The 18,627-nt window shown below is 40.2% G+C and overlaps 1 protein-coding gene across 1 annotated transcript in view; it reads left to right on the forward strand.

Annotated features, from left to right (window-relative positions):
* The window catches only part of DISC1 (DISC1 scaffold protein), a 378,435-nt gene extending 367,217 nt beyond the window's left edge, over window positions 1–11,218 (forward strand). The window contains exon 12 of the mRNA XM_032136495.2: window positions 11,078–11,218. The gene's annotated coding sequence lies outside the window, so the exon portion shown is untranslated. The remainder of the gene's footprint in view (window positions 1–11,077) is intronic.
* Window positions 11,219–18,627: the final 7,409 nt, after the last annotated feature.

Raw genomic sequence — 18,627 nt, forward strand, 5'->3', positions numbered from 1 at the left:
ATTATTGAAGTAGACATACAAGGTGTTCAACACACATATCAAATATTCTCCAGAGATAAGGAAGGATGTTGGAAACATGACATAAAATATGAAGCCCTAAAAAGGAGGCAAATGGAAAATCAAAGAATGCAAAGTTTAAATTTTTTTTAGTTTCAGTAAATGCATTGAATGCCAAATGGATTCAGCTGAAAAACCATTTGGCGAGCCAGAAGATCTCAGAAATTCTCAGAGGACATCAGCAATAATCAGAGAGAGGGAAAACTTAAAAGATAAGTGAAGCAATATGAAGAATAGCATGTTTTTGGTCAACATTCCTATAAAAAGAATCCCAGAAGGAAGGAAAACAGTCAATAGAAAAATGGAAGGAAACATGAGAGAAAGATTGAGAACCGCCCAGAAAAAGGAAAAGGTATAAAACCTCGGACCAATGGGCTTAGTAGAGTACAAAACAGGATAGAAAAAAGGGTGACAGGCATACCTCAATAGGTTGTAATAACATTTATGTAAAACAATGATAGAGAGAACATTCTAAGAACACGTCAATTATTAAAGGATGAGAACTAGATCGACCTCAGACTTCTCAATAGAACACATAATACAAGAGGCTATCAAGTAATACTTTCAAAATGTGGAACCAAGAATATTAAAGAAAACCATTATTTAAATGGGGCTACGAGACCTGGAAATACTTAAAAGATTTGTCATGTACAAACTTCTTGGGAATATTCTTAGAGGAAGTATTTCAAGAAGATGAAAAGTCTAGGAGGACAGTATGAGCTGTGTCACAGAGTGTGCAAATAAAGCTTAGCAAATTTTTTACTGTTGATGACATAGAGAACTTACAAATAGAACAAACAACAAAAATATATCTTAATAAAAATCTGGAACTAAAATACAGCCTCAAAATATATATCAATTTATATATTTTATAGATTTATATATTTTATATTTATAAAATATAAAAATATAAATATTTATATATTTATATATTTTATATTATTCAGAGGTGGGATGGGGTAGAATGAGAGTGAGGTGAAAATATACTAAAGCACTTTTCTTCTTGTTTGCGAGGAAGATGTAGAAATTGAAAAGCTCAGCAAATTTATATGGAAAAACATAAATATGATCTTACAGATACAAAGGAAACTACCAGAAGACAAAAATATAATGTATAATTTTTAGACCAATAGAAGAAGATCTGATCCACCCAGTGGAAAGTAGGAAAAGAGAAAAAAAAAAAAAATGTTTAAAAAGTAAGAGAGGATTCCTGGTCTGGGAAAAAAGGCATGGACCATTTCTCTCTGCTTCTTCTCACTAAATGCAATTTTAAATCCTGAAAATAATGCAAGAGCTAATTGAATGAGAACTCTGAAAGACCGTGAGAGGACAGAAATCTGCCTTGGGACTGTAGGACTAGAGGGAAAACATAGCTTCAGGGCTTCCTACATACCTTGCTCATGAAAGAAGATGACCTAGACCTGGATTTCCTGACCTCCAACCAAGCAACCAAAGGCAGCTCAGCTAGGTTTATTCCTGCCCTGGATTTGGAGCCCTGCTAACAATAAGCAGCCAGGGGAGAGATCTCCTTCCCTGCTGGCCTCCAACTTCCTTCCCCTCCCAGAGACACCTGGTTAGCCAGGAGCCCCTGGCAAGAGGGACCCTGCCACAACAGATGCCCAGCCTCTCCCCTCCCTGCCCCACCAGGGGCAAGGGGAATTCTGACACAGTAGGCACCCAGCCAGGGAAGTCTACTTGTCCTCCAGAGCCTGAGACTTTACACCCCCACCAAGAGACATTCAGTTACCTGACCTGAGGGGAGGCCCCTTCTGCCCGTTCAGCTAGCACTATCAGGGACCAGTGGAAGTTCTCATAGAGCCAGATGAATCAAGCAGACAAACAACAACAACAACAACAACAAAACAACCAACTCCAAAACAAAACTCAAAGGCAAACAAACGAAAGGAACCACACTGCAATGGCTTCAAAAATAAAAATTCCATTGGAACCACATATACAAAAGTAGGACGGGACCTGCATGATAAAGCTAAACAGAATTCCCTCATAAAATAAAAAAATTAAATGGAACTCAACGTTTTTTAACATAATGACCCACGTGCCCAAGATATAATTAGGAACCATTCATCATAACAAAAACCAAGGAAATCACAGCTGGGATGAGGAAAGACAATCAACTGATACCAGCATGGAGATGAATCAGATGTTGGAATTATGTGACAAGAATTGTGTACGGTCATCATGAAAATGCTTCATTATTACAGCAAATGAAAAAATTAGAAAAGGTCAGCAAAGATATAGAAATTTTTTTAAAAACCAAATGTAAATTATAGAACTAAAAATACAAAAACAGAAATAAAAATCTCACTGCATAGGCTCAATTGTAGAGTGAAGGTGATGGAGAGTAGATTCAGTGAAATTGAGAACAGATTAATAGAATTTACCCAATCTGAACAAGAAACAATGGACTGAAAAAAATGAACAGAGCCTCTGGGCTCTGTGGGACATAGCAAAAGATTCACCATTTATATCATTGGATTCTACAAGGAGAAAAGGAGAGTGGGGCTAAAGAATATTTGAAGAAACAATGGCTAAAAGCTCCCCAAATTTGGTGAAAGGCACAATCCTACAGATTCAAGAAGCTACACAAATCCCCAGGAGAATAAATAAAAATAAATCCACACTAAGACACATAAGAATTGAATTTCTGAAAGCTAAGGACAAGGAAAAATCCTTGAGAACACCCAGAGAGATTTACTACCTATAGGGAAACAAAATTTCAATAACAGTGAATTTATCATCTGAAACTATGGAAGCCAGAAAGAAGTGGCACAATTAACAAATGATAATAGAAAAGAACTGTTAACCTAGAATCCTACATCCAGCAAAATTATCTTTTAAGAATGAAGAGGAAATAAATATATTCCCAGATGAAGAAAACTACCATGTATTTGTTGTTAGCAGATTAAAGATTAGCTAGATGAAATTCTCTGGGAGATAGAGAAAGGAATATAGAATAATGGAAAGAGTAGAAACACAGTAGACTATCCTTTACCTCATGTGTTTTATGTGTTGTATTATGGTGATTGAGAAAAAAATTTTAATGTCATCTGATACTTAAGACAATAATATTTTATTTTATTTTATTTTTGAGACAGAGTCTCACTCTGTCACCCAGGCTGGAGTGCAGTGGCACGATCTCGGTTCACCTCAACCTCCAACTCCCAGATTCAAGCAATTCTCCTGTCTCAGCCTCCTGAGTAGCTGGAACTACAAGCATGTGCCACTGTGTCCAGCTAATTTTTGCATTTTTAGTAGAGACGGGGTTTCACCATTTTGGTCACGCTGGTCTCCAACCCCTGACCTCAGGTGATCCACCTGCCTCGCCCTCCCCAAGTGCTGGGATTACAGGCATGAGCCACCACTCCAGGCAATAATATTTTAAAGTGCAGAAGGTAGAGACTGAAATGGAAGGGAAGTTTATTTGCATACTCAAAGTAGTAAAATATTGGTGCCAGTTGTTGGTGATGCCACCAGCATATTGTAATACACAGAGCAATTATTATGCAAAATATACAAAGATATATAATCCAACATATTATAAATAAATTGAGATGAAACCCTAAAAATAGGTCCATAAAAATATGCTCAAATCATTTTTGGCAAAGGTATAAAAGTAATTCAATGAAGGAACAATAGAATTTTTGACAAATGGAGCTGGAGCTATTGAACATTCATAGGCAAAAAGATGAACTCAAACTAAGTCTCATACTTCATACAAAAATTAATTTAAAATGGATCAAGGACCTAATTGTAAAATATAAAACTATAAAACTTTTAGGAAAAAAAAAGGAGTCAGTCTTTGAGACCTAAGGCAAGGCAAAGATTTCTAAGACTCAACACTAGAAGCACGGTCAAGTAAAAGGAAACACTGATAGACTGAACCTCTTTGAAGTAAAACCTTTTGCTCTGTAAAGATTCATGTGAAGAAGATGAAAAGACAAGCTAGAGACTGGGAGACATGTTTGTAATCATATATATCTGACAAATTTATTAGTATGTAGAATATATAATGTCTCAAAACCCAACACTAAAAAATATTAATTCTAGTAGAAAAGAGGCAAAAACCATAAAATACGCCTCACTGAAGTGGCTATATGGATGGCGAAGAAGCATGTGAAAAGATAGTCAGCATCATTAGACATGAGGGTAATGGAAATTGAAGCTGTAATGAGATAACATTACACACCTCTCAGAATGGCAAAAACAAAAAAGTATTATAACACCAAATATTGGTGAGGATGCAAAGAAACAAGATCACTCATGCATTTTTGATAAGAATGCAAATGGTTGGCCACTCTGAAAAACAGTTTGGCAGTTTCTTACAAAACTAAACATGTAACTGTGATACAACCCAGCAATTGTGCTGTTGGACAATTATTTCAGAAAAATGAAAATTTAATTTCACACAAACACCTAGGCACATATGTTCATAGCATCTTGTATTCGTAATATCCCCACACCAGGAGTATCCGAGATGTCTCTCTGTGGGTGAATGGTTAAACACACTGTGGTACATACATAGCATGGAATACTACTCAGCAGTTAAAAAGGAATTAACAGTTGATACACGAATCTCCAGGGAATTATGCTGAGCACACATGCACACACACAGAAGCCAATCCCTGAAGGTGTCTACTTTATGATTCTGTTTATATAACATTTTTGAAATGACAACATTTTAAAAAGGAGTAACAGACTTAGTGGTCTCCAGGGACTAGGGAAGGGGAGGCATGAGATGTAGGCAGGTGTAGTTATAAAAGGGGACATGGAGATTCATGTGATAATTGAATTGTTCTGTATCTTGAATGTGGTAAGGGGGACCTGAACTTACACAAGTGGTAAAATCGTATAAAACTATGAAAACACACACACAATGGGAACTCTGATGAAGATCAGTGGATTTTATCAATGTCAATACTCTGGCATGATATTGCACTATTGTTTTGCAAAGGGTTACCAGTATGAAGAACTGGGTAAAGGTACATGAGATCTCTCTATACTCTTTCTTACAATTGTATGTGAATTTAATAAAAAGAAAAAGGAAAATAGAAAAAAAAGAAAAAAGGGAATTTTTTTAATTGAAAGACTTGCCTAAACAATATTGGTGAAAGACTTGTCTAAACAATATTGGTGAAAACACCAATAATTACACAGTAATGAGAGTACCTGGGTTAAAACCAGCAATCCAAAGATAGAATCTTAGAATGGGTTTTATACAATTCAGCAAATGTTTTGTGTTGGACTCATTTTAAAAATATGCAAATAGACTGAAAACATAGAATGGTAAAAAGATAAGCTGGGTAAAATTGAACTAAAAGAGTGTTGGAATAACAATTTTAGTATCAGACAATTTAGACTTTAAGGCTAAAATATCATATCAACAATGAAAATTGTCATATACAGAAAAGAAGCAGTTAGAAAATTTAATGATTGGAACCCCTAGGTATCTAACATCATAATCTGAGACTCATAAAACAACCAATAAAACTATGGGAGGAAATAGAAGAATCAAGAATTATAGTTGGAAATTTAACACACTCATTTCAGAAATTCATAGATGAAGCAAACAACAAGAAAAACAAATATATAAAAAGTTTAATAACATAATATGCCTTCACTTTCGATTCAGTGAACACAATGCTCATTCTTTTTGGACACATATGGAAAATTTACAAAAATCAATGAAGTACTAGGTGATAGGAGAACCTTCAGATAATTTTATAGAGTTAATTCTCAACCAGTATGCAATAAAATTAGATATTAATCTAACAAAAAGGGAGGTGAAAAAAATTTATTCTATTTAGAAACCAAAAAGCATATCACTATACAGCCCTTGAATTAACAAGGGAACCATTAGGAAAGATAATGAAAAGGCTGTCTGTAAAATCTGCTGGACAACAATGCCGTAAATTCTAAAAATATATATAATGCAATTACAGAAAAATATTTCAAATTGATAGATTTTGTGATAGGCCCACAAGTGTTTGTTATTTTCCATATTTTTCTGTATATTTAAAATAATAATTAAAAATTTAAATAAACATATATTGGACATGGTTAAAATATTACTCAGACAAAAATTAAGACCTTTAAATATGCTTATTATAACATTAAAATTTCAAAAGAGGGAAATATGAAAAAGAAAACAAATGAGTTAAGTGTTTACAGAAGCTAATAAACAGATAATAAATCCAAAGAAATGGGGAAAATGGAAATATAAGATAAGAGCAAATCAATGAAATAGTGAACAAAGATCAATATGAAGATTAACAAAGGAAAAATTAGTTCTTTGAAAGGAGTAATAAGATACCAAACCTTTGATAAGACTGAATAAGATAAATCAGAAAAAGAATAAGTAAAACACATACTGAAAAGGAGATCTACAAACAAGTAATTTTTTAAATAGTTTTTTAAAATATGAACAAACATGTAACAATACATTTGAAATTCATTAAAAAAGGATTAATTTATATAAAGGATATAAAATATTAAAATGGACAGAAGAATAAATGGAAAACTTGAATAGAGTGTAAAAGTTAAAGATATTGAAGTGGTAATAAAATGTCTCCTTCAACAAAACCCTTGGGAAAAGGATAGGGAACCCAAGAAAGGAATAAATAGGCAGTGAATATAAAAAGGTAATTCACAGAAGAAAATCTGAGTGGCTATGAAATGATCCTAGTGGAGAAATGCAACTTCAAACAAGATCCCACCTTTTACCTATTAGATTGGCTAAAATTAGGAAAATGAAAAATACCAAAGTGCCCCCAACTAAGGACTGTTGTTTCTAGTGTGAACCAGACCCCATTCCTGCACTCCTGCTCCAGTGTATCTCTCAGAAAATCTATTCCCTCCCTCCCTCCCTCCCTCCCTCCCTCCCTTCCTTCCTTCCTTCCATCCTTCTTCCTTTCCTTCCTTCCTTCCATCCTTCTTCCTTTCCTTCCTTCCTTCCATCCTTCTTCCTTTCCTTCCTTCCTTCTTCCCTTCCTTCCATCCTTCTTCCCTTCCTACCTTCCTTCTTCCCTTCCTTCCATCCTTCTTCCTTTGCTTCCTTCCTTCCATCCTTCTTCCCTTCCTACCTTCCTTCTTCCCTTCCTTCCATCCTTCTTCCTTTGCTTCCTTCCTTCCATCCTTCTTCCTTTCTTTCCTTCCTTCATTCCTTCCTTCCCTCTCTCCCTCCTTCCTTCCTTCTTTCCTTCCTTCATTCCTTCCTTCCCTCTCTCCCTCCTTCCTTCCTTCTTTCCTTCCCTCTCTCCCTCCCTCCCTCTTTCCTTCCTTCCCTCCCTCCCTCCCTCCTCCCTTCCTCCCTTCCTCCTTTTCTTATTATATTTTCTTTCTCGTTTTGTTATTTTATATTGGCATAGACATAAAATACATACATCATGAATGTACTGCTTGATGACTTTTCACTCATGGAATCACTACCATCAAGAAATAAAATGCTTCTTGTACATGAGAAGTCCCATTATGCCTCTCCCATTATAAGCCACCATGCCTAGCCTATTTTACTTTTATTTTTGAAGAAAATTCAAATAATTGCATGGTTCTAGATTGCCAGTGAATTTCTTTCAGCATTTTAAAGATGTTTTATTGTCTCCTAGCTTTCACTATTTCTGTCATCCATATTTTTGTTCCTTTGAAGTTAATGTGCCTTCTTTTCTCTCACTGCTTTTAAGAGTTTTGTTCTGTCTTTGATGTTTAGAAGTTTCATTATGATTGGCCTAGTTATGTGTTTTCTTTGATCTTTTCCTATTCTGAGTTGTAGTGTTTCCTAAATGTGTGGTGTGATGTTCTTTGTCAATACATGATATTCTTAGCTGATAATCTCTTCTAATATTACTTCTGCCTAATTCCTTTTTTATCCTTCTGATCTCATCGTTTATGGACATGGGCTTTGAGAGAATGTTAATTAATATGTCCAAGAAAATAGGGAACATGATGGAGAATTTTGACAGACAACTGGAATATATAAAAGAAAATCAAATTAAAAGTAACTGAAACTTAGAACACAATAGTGGATTGAATAGCAGATTCGAGACAGTAGAAGAAAGGGTTATTAAATGGAAGATAGGTCTGTAGAAAATATCTAGCGTGAAGCTGTCTAGATGGGTGAAAATATATATTTTCATTGAAGATTCCTGATTTTTGGTTTTCCAAGAAAAACTCAAAATTTTTGCCAGGATTGAATTTACATTCCTCATAGTTTCAGTGTACCTGAGCTGATGAGTTGATGATGTGCTCCGTATAGAGGAATATGTACTCCCAACTAGCCAAAGTCACTCCTTTCTATTATCTTCTACCACTGAGGCTGAATATTAGTTGTCATGGTTTATATTATCCCTTCCCTGCTCCACACATTTACATTGCACGCTGGGCATGCTGTGTATTTGAGTTCATGATCCATGTTGAAGATGCCATAAAGATACCCAAAAATGTGAAAGAGACTTGGAACTGGGTAACAGGCAGAGGTTGGAACAGTTTGGAGGGCTTAGAAGAAGACAGGAAGATGTGGGAAAGTTTGTAACTTCCTAGAGACTTGTTGAATGGCTTTGACCAAAATGCTGATAATGATGTGGATAATGAAGTCCAGGCTGAGCTGGTATCAGATGGAGATGAGGAACTTGTTGGGAACTGGAGCACAGGTGACTCTTGTTATGTTTTAGCAAAGAGATGGGCAGCATTTTGCCCCAGCCCTAGAGATCTCTGGAACTTTGAGCTTGAGAGAGGTGATTTAGGGTATCTAGTGGAAGAAATGTCTAAGTAGCAAAGCATTCAAGACGTGACTTGGGTGCTCTTAAAAGAATTCATTTTTATGCATTCACAAAGAGATGATTTGTAATTGGAACTTATGTTTAAAAGGGAAGCAGGGCATAACATTTTAGAAAATTCACAGCCTGGTGATGCAATAGAAAAGAAAATTCTATTTTCTGAGGAGAAATTCAAGCTGGCTGCAGAAATTTGCATAAGTCACAAGCAGCCAAATATTAATCCCCAAGACAATGGAGAAAATGTCTCTAGGGCATGTCAGAGGTCTTCATGGCAGCCCCTCCTGTTACAGGCCTGGAGACCTAGGAGGAAAAAATGGTTTTGTGGGCTGGGCCCAGGGCCTTGCAACTTTGTGCAGTCTCAGGACTTGGTGCCCTGTGCCCCAGCCATGGCTGAAAGTGGCCAATGTACAGCGCAGGCCGTTGCTTCAGAGGGTGCAAGCCCCAAGCCTTGGAGGCTTACATGTGGTGCTGGACCTGTGGGTGCACAGAAGTCAAGAACTGAGGTTTGGGAACCTCTGCCTAGATTTCAGAGGATGTATGGAAACGCCTGGATTTCCGGGCAGAAGTTTGCTGCAGGGGTGGAGCACTCATGGAGAACCTCTGCTAGTGCAGTGTGGAAGGGAAATGTGGGGTCAGAGCCCCCACACAGAGTCCCCACTGGGGCACTGGCTAGTGGAGCTGTGAGAAGAAGGCTACCATCCTCCAGTCCCCAGAATGGTAGATCCACTGATATATTGCACCATGCACCTGGAAAAGCTGCAGACACTCGATGCCAGCCCGTGAAAGCAGCCGGGAGGGGGACTGTACCCTGCCAAACCATGGGTGGAGCTGTCCAAGACCATGGGAACCCATCTCTTGCATCAGCATGACCTGGTTGTGAGACATGGAGTCAAAGGAAATCATTTCAGATCTTTAAGATTTGACTGCTCGGCTGGAATTTGGAGTTGCATGGGGCCTGTAGCCCCTTGGTTTTGGCCAATTTCTCCCATTTGGGATGGAGCATTTATCCAATGCCTGTACCCCCATTGTATCTTGGAAGTAACTAACTTGCTTTTGATTTTACAGGCTCCTAGGTAGAAGAGACTAACCTTGTCTCAGATTAGACTTTGGACTTGGAATTTTGAGCTAATGCTGGAATGAATTAAGACTTTGGGCTACTGTTGGAAAAGCATGATTGGTTTTGAAATTTGAAAGGGACATGAGATTCGAGAGGGGCCGGGGTGAAATTATATGGTTAGGCTTTGTGTCCCCACCCAAATTTCATCTTGAATTGTAATCCTCATAATCCCCAAATGTCAAGGGAGAGACCAGGTGTAGGTAATTGAATCATGGGGGCAGTTTCCCCAGTGCTGTTCCCAGGACAGTGACTTCTAATGAGATCTGGTGGTTTTATAAGGGACTCTTTCCCCCTTTGTTCTGCACTTCTCCTTCCTGCCACCATTTGAAGAAGGTGCCTTGCTTCCCCTTCACCTTCTGCCATGATTGTCAGTTTCTTGAGGCCTCCCCAGCCACACTGAACTGTGAGTCAATTAAACCACTTTCCTTTGTAAATTAATGAGTCTTGGGCAGTTCTTTTCAGCAGAATGAAAACAGACTAATACAATAGAGTCTAGCAATAGAGTGGAGAACAACATAGTTACAAGCCCTGCTCTCAGGGAAAAGAAAACAATAATCACATAAATAATTAGAATTGTGATAAATACTCTGAAATAAAAGTAAAAAATGCTAAGAGATCCATCATATTTTCCAGTTGGAAGGCAGGGAATGTTTCTCCCAAAAAGGTTATTTAAGCCGAATTCTGAAGATAATATGATTTAGTCAGATGAAGGCCTGGGTATATGTGTGTTGGTGGGGAATGGACAGAGAGAGATGATCTAGCCTAGAAGAGTTGGACAGGTCTGAGGATCCAAAGTAAGTCAGTAGGGCTGGAAACACATATATGAGCAGAAATTGTGTTGTATTGGGCTGCTGAGTCTGGAAAAATACATAGGATTTTGGATGCCCTTGCAGACCAAGCAGCTAAGGACCAACACATTTCATGGTGACTTGATGGTGTGCAAATTTGGTCCCTCTGATGAATCTTCTAGTTGAAATAATTTATCACTGTGAAATTAAGTCATCAAGTATAAGATGACTAGCTGACATTTAGCCAGGTAGACAAGCTATTGACCTGGTATGATGAAACATCACTGAGTTCATTTTTTTATGTCTTTGTTTCCTCTCTGTCTCAGCTGCAAGTGTCCACTGCTTGGGAAAGTGTGGGAAGCTGACTTGGAAGCTTGTCGATTGCTTATCCAGAGCCTACAACTCCAGGAAGCCAGGGGAAGCCTGTCTGTAGAAGATGAGAGGCAGATGGATGACTTAGAGGGAGCTGTCTCTATAGCTACTCCTCCTAATCCCCCCAGGCTCCACTCCAAGGATAAAAGGAAGACCCCTTTGCAGGCATTGGAAGAATGGAAGGCTCACCTCATCCCCTCTCTGCATTGTGCTGGAGGCGAACAGAAAGAGGTCTGTCCTTCCCACATGGCCTCCAGAGGGGACCCCTATTCTAAGGGGTGCTTTGGGACCATGCTCCTCTCTCCCTTCCCCTTCCACTCCTCACTTTCCTCCTCCCACCCTAACAAGAGTCTTTTCCATAAAAAGGCCCTAGGAAGTTTTTCCTGATTTCAGTGCCATGACCTGAGTCTTCAGAGCTCTTTGTTGGCCCAGGTTCCCAGGTGTTCTGAGCGTGGAAAGGAAATAGCATGGAGAGGCTGGAGGAATGTGACACATGGCCTTCAAGTCTCATGGTTGATGTTAGATGTTAGCTGTGCTTCCTCCCTGGGTCTTTGCCAGGACTCACCACTGGTGGGTGGGGAAATTGCCACCTCCCCAGGCCAGCCCTGCCAGTCTCACATCCCATCTGCAGGACCACGGCCTTCAGAGAGCAGACATTTGTGTTCTTAGTCACTGCCTCTGGACTGCTTGGAAAATTGATCCTTGATCCTATATTCGGATTCCGTGGTCTTATAAGAAAGCAACCACTGTCACTCTGCATCCTTGCTGGCCCAGTCACAGGCTCTACGTTAATTTATAGACATCTGAACTCTTTTGTTAACCCAGGTGCTGCAGGTGGAATCCTCCAGCAAAGCCTGGCCTCCAATGCTCTGGGTAGAGGTGTTGAAAAGTTACCACCTGCTGCAAGTGGATGGCTTGAAAGAATATTCTGGGGTGGAGGGAAGTGCCACCTAAGCAAGGGTTTTTTCCTGGGTGGAAGAAACTGCAGGCTCTGGGAATGAGTCTTTGAAGGTGTGTCTGGCTTTCCAAAGTGAGCTACCAAGAGGAACTCGATTTGGAGCAGTCAGAAACCACACCAGATATGTGATGGACTCCCTGGGTCATTGATTCTGCTGGAGGCCAGGACTGATTCAGCAGAGATCCCTTACTCCTGTAGGGGAGAAAAATCAGTATCTTTCCTTTACCCATCTAAAGGTTCTCAGCTGAGGCACCTATACAGACAGAGTAACAAGAGAAAAATGTACAAATGTGCTTAATATAAAATTTACACGACACAGGAGCCTGCAAAAATGAAGACCCAAAGCAACAGAAACCAGTGCATTTTTATGCTTAAGTTTGAAGAATAGCAGACATGTGGAGAAGTATAATTTGACAAAAGGAGTACGATCTAATGGCAATAAACTGGGGGGAGCTTAGCAAGGCCTGTTTGCTCGGATTCTTCACTGCATCGCTGTGTCTTCAGAGATAAGGATACTCCTTTCCTTTGGGTATAGGTTGTACACTTTAAAGATGAGGGTGTTATAATCTACTTTAGAGGAAGGTCAGAGAATTATTTATGGCCTGCTTCAGGAGAGAATGGCTGCAGAAGATCAGAGAGACTTTCCTGCTTCTGCTGTTCCTCAAATGCCAAGGTGCCATATTTTGGGGTAGTGTAGTCTGAACCCCATCACTCTCTCCCTGCCTCTCTCCCTCCTCCTCTGCCCTACCCACTGAGCCCTGAGCCCTCCACGCTCTCTGGGGACAGACTTTCCCAAGCATAGGAGGATTCGTTTTCCTGCATAAGATTATAAGCACCTGTCAATTTCACTATCTGGCTATAAGAACACAGAGCTATGTTTGTTGAAAAATAGGAAGCTTGGGGTCAAGGATGAATAAAGAGTGGAGCCTTATCCTAGGTCCTGTGGTGGCTGCTGTTTGGGTGCTCCAGGGGTCCCCCAGAAAGCCTCCCAGATCGTCTCCACCAACTGAAATGCTGAGGATGTCCTATATTTATCTGTTGCTTTCTTAGGGGTGAGTGGAGGCTTTAGAGGGGACCTTATAGCTTTTGCTGGCTTTCGGTATCATTTCCCTGTTCCTGTATCGCAGTGGTGGATTTATTTTCACAGAGAGGGCAGCCGTTCTTTGAATTCATGAGTGCCATGGATTTTAAGACGATGTTTTCTGAGAAGGGCAAAATTATGGGGCCCGAAAACAGATAAATTGTTGCCAGGAAAGGGGAAGGGACTCATTACAAGAGCAACAGGAAGGAATTTGGTTTGAGGAAGTTGGGGGCGGGATGATAGAAGTATTCTCTCTCTTGATCGTGGTGGTAGTTACGTGACTGTGCATACGTCTAAATCCATAACTTTACATCAGAAAGAGTGAATTTTACTGTGTATGACTTTACAACAATGATTTTAAAAAGTTTTTTAAATGTCTACCTATTTAAAAACCGGGCTATAGATGTTTGAGTCAGTGCTTTTGTCTCAGGACTACCAAAAGGCAGTTTGGCCTGCTGGAAAGAGCACAAGGCTCGAGTCTGAGTCTGTGGTGATCCTCAGTTAGGCCTCTTACAGGCTGCATCTCCACATCTGTTAAGAAAAACACCACCACGACATGAGAAGATAATGAAAACTATCTCATGAAGCTGTGATGAAGATTTAAATAAAAGGATGCATCTCAAAGTGAGAGATGCATACATAGTAGAGGCTAATTTGTGTTAACTTTTGTTTCTATCACTCTTTCTGGCAGTCACAAGCATCTCTAGAATGCTTTTTGTATGCATAATGCTATTAACAGCTATTTGTTTGGAAGAGGGTGTTGCATGACTCAGTCTCCAGGCTTAACTTTCCCTTTTGCATAAGGAGTTTGGGGGTGCTTGAGATTTTTAAATTTTCCTTTACATGTGTAATATACTCACTTTTTGTCAAGAAGTAGACATGAGCAATGAGTTAGTGGAAGATACCCAGTCAGAGAAAGGTTTAACGAAGGAAAAATCTCGTTTGTATTCGGGTCCAGGATTTTAGACTATGGAAGGTATAGGGAAATGCTAACAAGGGTCTCATCAGGAAGGTGCTTTTGTTTTCCTGCCTGTGCTTTCCAGGGAGCCATTGAAGTCTGGGTACTTTGCATTTATCCTGTGGCTAAAATGTCTATTCACTTTGCAGCTCTGGGTTGGTTTTGCTTTGGAAGTCCCTGCTGGGTCTGACCATCCTATACTGGTTTCTCTACTGAAGCTTGATGCCCTGAAGGCAGTCAATTTCTTTTTGACCCAAATCTTCCATGAAAAATTACTGACTTCTTATAGAGGTCCACAGGGAGATGAGTTTTCAAAGCCTTTTCTGTGCTTATCTGGCCAACGTGGTGATGTGCATTCTGGTGATACTTTGTTATCACAAGGGCTTTGTCGTTGATTAACACCTTCCTGGGTCTACCGTCCTTGCCAGGCTGCTGAGCACCGTTCCCCCATTTTACAGCTGGGCCCATTAAGGTGAGGCAATTTGCTTTGAACTTTGTTACAGAGGAAGTCAGCAACAGGGCTCAGTGCCAATCTTAGCATGAACTTCCTCGAATTGTAAGAGCCCTTTTCTTTTCCAGTTTCAAGACAGCTCTCCTCCAAGCCTTTCTGAGGACTCTGGAAACTATCAGCTGCTGTTGGCCTTGGTTCATAGATGTTACAGAAATTGTATGGGGGCCAGACAGGAGCCAGGGAAATCAGTGAGACAGGCTTCCTCCGCTGTGAAGTGGCTCTTTTGTACTGGCTGTTATGGCCATAATACCTGCGTAATTTTTTTCTTTCCTGTCTGCAACCTAGCCGGCGGGGTGCTTTCTGTTTCCACTACTTTTTCTACATAATGGGCTCCCTGGACGGTATCACTTTCCCAGACTTCTCATCCCAGCTGCTTCCTTTCTGAGCCAGTAGCTCTCACCAAAGAGGCCAAAAGAGGACCTGGCAATGTTGAGTCATCGCGTGCAGTACGTGAGTAGCCAGTGTGTGAACACAGCTGCAATGAAAGGAATTAGCAATAAGACACAACGCAACCATGTAGCCTCATTTGTTCAGATTGAGGTCTTCAAAAAGCATTGTAAGTTTAGGGGTGGAAAGGTGTGATACCTTTCCTCAGCCATCATAAGGGCTAACACTCCTGTAACAAAAACAAGTTAACAAGAGAAAAACATAACATATTTATTTAATCAGAGTTTTACATGACACAGGAGGCCTCAGAAATGAAGACCCAAAGACCCAGGGAAAACTATTTTTATGCTCAGGTTTAATGCAGAATAGTCAGCTATGAAGGAATGTGATTGGACAAAATGGGTGTGATCTAATGGTTATAGACTGGGGGGGGGGTGTGCGGACCAGCAAGTCCTGTCTGTTCAGATTCTTCTTGGACGCTCTGCGTAGTATTTATTCCTCTTGGGTATGGGGCAGGACTCCTCTAAATGGAGGGTCTTCAAGGGAGAAGGAGGAGAGTGACCTTTCTATGTTTTATGTTTGCTTTGGGGGAGAGGAGTCCTACTTTCTAAGACTGGCTTTGAGGAAGAGGAATTCTGGTTTCTATGGCTTGCATCCAGGGAGAAAAAGGAGTGTGAGAGAGGAGGGCAAGAGGAGGTCAGAGAGACCTTGCTTCTGAGGCCTTCCAATCTCCTTTGGTTCAAAGTACTCAGCATACCAAAGTGTCACACTTCGGGGCATCATACTGTGAGCCACAATGTAAGTATCTCCATTCCTTTTTACTCAATTTCACATGAAAAAAAGCTGGAAAAGGTGATCCACAATGAAGATGTTTGTCTTCCTTGTCTTAAACTGATTTCTATATCTAGAAATGTCTCTATTGGGCAAAAGTGCTTCCTCTTCAGCCATAATGGGTCCAGATCTGATTCTTTCTTTTCTCTGACACTTACTGGCCCTGGGACAGCTGGAAACTCACTTTGACTCTCCAAGGAGCACATCCCTAAATGTGTGATCTCTTGATATCTCTCCCACTTTTGAAAAGAACTGACAAGGGAAAAATATTCACTTACCCATCAGCTGGTTTTGCTCTTTTTGTTTAATGTCTTTGGGGAGAAAGCAAAGAGCTAGGGCATGAAGAAAAGTTCTATCTCCACTACATTTTGAAGTTTTGCAAACCCAGCCATCTTTCCCAAGAGCAGAGCAGTAGAAGCAACCAGGATGCAACCAGGGTTGATAACTGGTTGGTTAATTACAAAGTCAGAAAAGACAGAAAAGACAGAGAATCATAAAAGATGATACATGTGTATTTTAAACCTTTTTGTTTCTAGCTGAAAACGTGCCCCCTCATTTGCTATTCATTCGATATAGGACCAGGGATTTCTGTTTGTAGAGCCTGCTGATTGGCTTTTCACATGACCCTCCTTGTGTAAACCTCATCTATCATGCATCATTAACAATTTCCACTTTTGGTGTCTTTAAAGTGGGCTGGAAACGTTAAGAGCACTTGAAAAACAATTCTCAGCCTCTCCCTCTCTCTTAAATGTTATTGAGTCTTTCCAAGGTTTCCAGCTTGCTTTTTATGGAAACAAGCACTTTTTTTCACACTAATATTTCATTGCTCTACATAGTATTTATTTAGATTGTATAATTAGGATTTTTAAATACAACTGTCCTACAGATGTTAAGAAACAAAGGCAGCTTGACCAATAGAAACAGAAGTGCGCAGGCTTACCAGGACCCTGCCCCTGGCCACTGAATTTGAGAGAGAAAGCAGAGTCCAGGGACAAGCTGGCAGGTGGCTAAGAGAGGTGTTTCTTCTGTTCAGTGAGCTGGCTCCTGCTGGTTCTCTCAGTTAATTACTGTCATCAGCTTGTCAGCCTCCTTCACCTGCCCAAGGGAAGGAAGGGGACTCCTCTGATCTGCTGGCTTCTCCTTCTTTCGGAATACGGTGGAAGCTTGCTCCATGCCCCAGGGTCTCACGGTGGCCCTTTTTCCACTAATTAAAAATAGTTCAGCGCTTCTGAGGAAAACAACCTCAGCGCTCTTGGTGACGCCGTTCACCTTGGAAATTCCTTGTCATTCACTGGTGCAGACTGAGGGATCGATAGCAGGCTGGCCTCTGCCTGAATGGCAAGGACTCATTTTCAGTGTTTGTAACAGAGGAGGTGTTACCCATTGAATCCTCAGTGGTGTCCTGGGAGTAGCTGAGAATTTTCGTAATGTGGAAAATGAAATAGCACCCTGCCCCCTCATCATAGCTACAGTGCATTTGATTTCCCCACCACTGGGCAGCCAGGGCAGTTAAAATCAGGAGCTTCTGGCCCCCAGGAGCTTCCGGTCCCCACACAAGCTGGTCGTGAGCTATTCCTGCCCTTCCTACCTAGGAGCAGGCAGGAGATGAGGACTGGAGTTCCACGAAACTCCTGTGTGAAACTATCTTACCTCTGCCCGAGACTTATTGCACTGCCTTTTTCAGTGAATCATTTAATGCCTTCCATTCTGAATATGCTGGTGTTTCTGCTTTGCCAGTCATTGGTTATTCCACACTCCCTCCTCCACCTGGCCCCCAGGTATCTCCTGGAACCATTGATTATGGCAGAGCAGATCTTATTTTGCTGATATGATTAGGAACCTCAGGCCAACAAGCTTGGGTAACAGTGAGAGAAAAGAAGAGTGGTCCTTTGTTCTTTGTCTGAGTGCCTTTTGAGGGAAAGAGTAGATACCACCAACCATAGCATCCCTATCTCTTTCCAGCAAACTACAGGGGTGCCTGAGACTTTAGGGTGGGAAGCAAGCTCTCACTTGGAAGGGGTGACATCCAGAACCAGGATTAAATGCTGACATTTAAAAACAGTAACTATGATAGTCTCATAGTTTCACAGTTGACAAAAAAACACTTAAAGTTCAAATTTGTTTTACTATAAAGTGAACCTGGATGGAGTTTGGGATTTGATTCTGTTTTCATAGTTTCCCTTTATAGTTCAATATTTCTTAGCTCAAAGAACACATTTCCTTAAAAGGAATCCCTCAAACCACTTGTCATTTTTATTTTCTTATACAAAAGGGCCTTAGGGTTGGATGTCCCTATCCCCAGAATCTGAATCCTTTTATTAAATGGACTGTCTCTAGGTACTAGCCGGTGCCATGAATCTCATTTTGGATTCAAATGGATTTTTTTCTCAGAGGGTTGTAATGAAGTTTGGTTTTATTCAGATTTGACAATCAAGCTCAGTGTGCTTATAGAAAAGCAGTTCACATCCTCTTGCATGATCGTGTAATATGAACTATAGCTTTTCAAAGGTTGCCCTTCAAGTAAACTAGAAACCACAGGCCAATTAACATATGCCAATTAGCAAGCAATTTCTTCTTCTAACAATTTGTTTGGTTCTGTTAATTACTTTTATTTAGAGCTTGTTTCTCCGAGCCACCTTCAGAACAAGCATGCAGATACTTGAAGACAATTCATTGCTTGCTCTGACCTAAAGAGATTAAATATTTCAGATGCTTTCTTTACCACTGATGACATCTGGATGCTTTTCAAAGAAATACGCAGTTACTCAAGGGGTAACC

This window comes from Hylobates moloch, unplaced genomic scaffold (genome assembly GCF_009828535.3).
Source record: "Hylobates moloch isolate HMO894 unplaced genomic scaffold, HMol_V3 SCAFFOLD_18, whole genome shotgun sequence".
Taxonomy (NCBI): Eukaryota; Metazoa; Chordata; class Mammalia; order Primates; family Hylobatidae; genus Hylobates; species Hylobates moloch.